The sequence below is a fragment of the Tasmannia lanceolata genome, unplaced genomic scaffold (assembly GCF_043159265.1).
Source record: "Tasmannia lanceolata isolate RefF3 unplaced genomic scaffold, GAP_Taslan_0.1 ptg000417l, whole genome shotgun sequence".
Lineage (NCBI taxonomy): Eukaryota > Viridiplantae > Streptophyta > Magnoliopsida > Canellales > Winteraceae > Tasmannia > Tasmannia lanceolata.
Window position 1 is genome coordinate 30,001 of NW_027519090.1, and position 2,500 is coordinate 32,500.

Genomic DNA, 2,500 nt, shown 5'->3' on the forward strand with positions numbered 1-2,500 from the left:
CTGAAGACGCAACGAGACGCGACGGGTTTGCGCCCAGACGCGACGAGGCGATGCGGGATCTGCGCCCAACCGTGCCTACACCCGCCGACTTGATGCGGGAGCTGCTGGCCCAAGCATGCCTAGCGTGCAAGGCCTGCGTGCAAGGCTCGTGGGCAAGGCTAGTGCGCAAGGCTAGTGCCCAAGGTCTGTGTGCAAGGCTAGTGCCCAAGGCTAGTGAGCATGGCCTGTGTGCAAGGCTAGTGTGCAAGGCTTGTATGCAAGGCTAGTGTGCAAGGCTGGTGTGCAAGGCTTGTGGGCAAGGCTGGTGCGCAAGGCTAGTTCCCAAGGGTTGTGTGCAAGGCTAGTGCCCAAGGCAAGTGCGCAAGGCTCGTGCCCAAAGCTAGTGCGCAAGGCTTGTGTGCAAGGCTACTGCGATGGGCCAGTGCCCAAGGCTTGTGAGCAAGGCTTGTATGCATGGCTTGTGTGCAAGGCTAGCGTCCAAGGCTTGTGCGCATGGCTTGTGCGCAAGGCTTGTGTCCAAGGCTTTTGTGCAAGGCTCGTGCGCAAGGCTAGTGTGCAAGGCTTGTGCGCATTGGCAGGTAGCCCACCAGCATGCACGATCCAAATGCCACTCACGCGACAACACGGTGCCAAGCCGGGCATGGTGTGCACTCAAAACCAATCAACGGACAGAGGTCATGCGTCATGGGGGGGATCTAGCAAGGCCATGGGGAAGGTCATGGAGGACCTTGGAAGCAAGCGCAAGACGAGAGCGAATCGAACAAGGGGCCAGGACGGGGCCTTGTGCCCATGGTCTTCGCAAGACAGCGTCCAAGGCACCCGAAAGCCCAAGGGAACCCAAACCCGGCCGACACTTGCAATCGCACATGCTCTCTGCAACACACCATCAATGCCGCCCAACGGGGCCAGCACGAGCAGTCCTCCGCGGTCCCCTGGCCCTGCGCACGTTTGTCTTCGAAACCGAGCATCAATGCCACAGAAAGTGCCGGGGCGCCAGCTGGAGCCATCATCCGCGTTGCCATGGCTCGCTTGGCCTTGGCTTGCCAGGCCCCGACACGAGCAATCGCGCATTTTCTTTGCAACCGACCATCAATGCCGCCCAACGGGGCCAGCACGAGCAGTCATCCGCGGTCCCCTGGCCCTGCGCACGTTTGTCTTTGAAACCGAGCATCAATGCCACAGAAAGTGCCGGGGCGCCAGCTGGAGCCATCATCCGACGTGCCATGGCTCTGGTCCCATGGTCTTCGCAACCGAGCATTCGTGACACCCGCGGGGCCAGGACACCAACCCTTCCGACACGAGCATTCGCGCATGTTCTTTGGCCACACAACGGCGCCAGCACGAGCAAAATCATCCGCGGTGCGGTGGCCTTGCACGGCCTTTTGTCTTTGGAACCAACCATCAGTGCCACGGGAAGTGCCGGAGTCCCGGCATCCGCGGTGCCAAGTCATTGCGCCCTTGGTCTCTGCAGCGGGGCATGCCGGGCACTCCCAACCATTGCAAGCAAGCAAGCAAGCAAGAAAGAAAGTAAGTAAGTAAGTAAGTATTACATATAGGGGCGGGACATGCGGGGAGATCTGCGAAACGTGCATTACGGGGCACACGCGTACCTACCGGGGCATACCGACCCCTATTGGGGCACACGTGTGCATATCGGGGCATACCGGGCCTATCGGGGCACACGCGTACATACCGGGGCATACCGAGCCCTACTGGGGCACACGTGCGCATATCGGGGCGTACCAAGCCTATCGGGGCATACGCATGTATCCCAAGGCATACCGAGTCTATCCGGGCATACGCGTTCATACCGGGGCGTAACGGGCCTATCGGGGCATACTTGGGCATATCCGGGCAAAAAATGCCCAAAACTTGCGCAACCTTGGCAACCGTGGTCCATTCCTCTCTATATGCCTAGCCTTGCCAACCGTGGTCCATTCCTCACTATATGCCATGGCCTTGTGCCCATGGTCTTCCCAAGACAGCGTCCAAGGCCCCCGGAAGGCCAAGGGAGCCCAACCCAGCAATGCCCTGCTATGGCAAGCCAAGGCCAAGCATTTCGGTGCCTATCCGGGCAAAAATGCGATTCCTCTCTATATGCCTAGCCTTGGCAACCGTGGTCCATTCCCCACCATATGCCATGGCCTTGTGCCCATGGTCTTCCCAAGACAGTGTCCAAGGCGCCCGGAAGGCCAAGGGAGCCCAACCCAGCAATGCCCTGCTTTGGCAAGCCAAGGCCAAGCATTCCGGTGCCTAACCTTGGCAACCGTGGTCCTTTCCTCACCATATGCCATGGCCTTGTGCCCATGGTCTTCGCAAGACATCGTCCAAGGCGCCCAAAAGGCCAAGGGAGCCCAACCCAGCAATGCCCTGCTAGGGCAAGCCAAGGCCAAGCATTCCGGTGCCTAACCTTGGCAACCGTGGTCCTTTCCTCACCATATGCCATGGCCTTGTGCCCATGGTCTTCGCAAGACATCGTCCAAGGCGCCCAAAAGGCCAA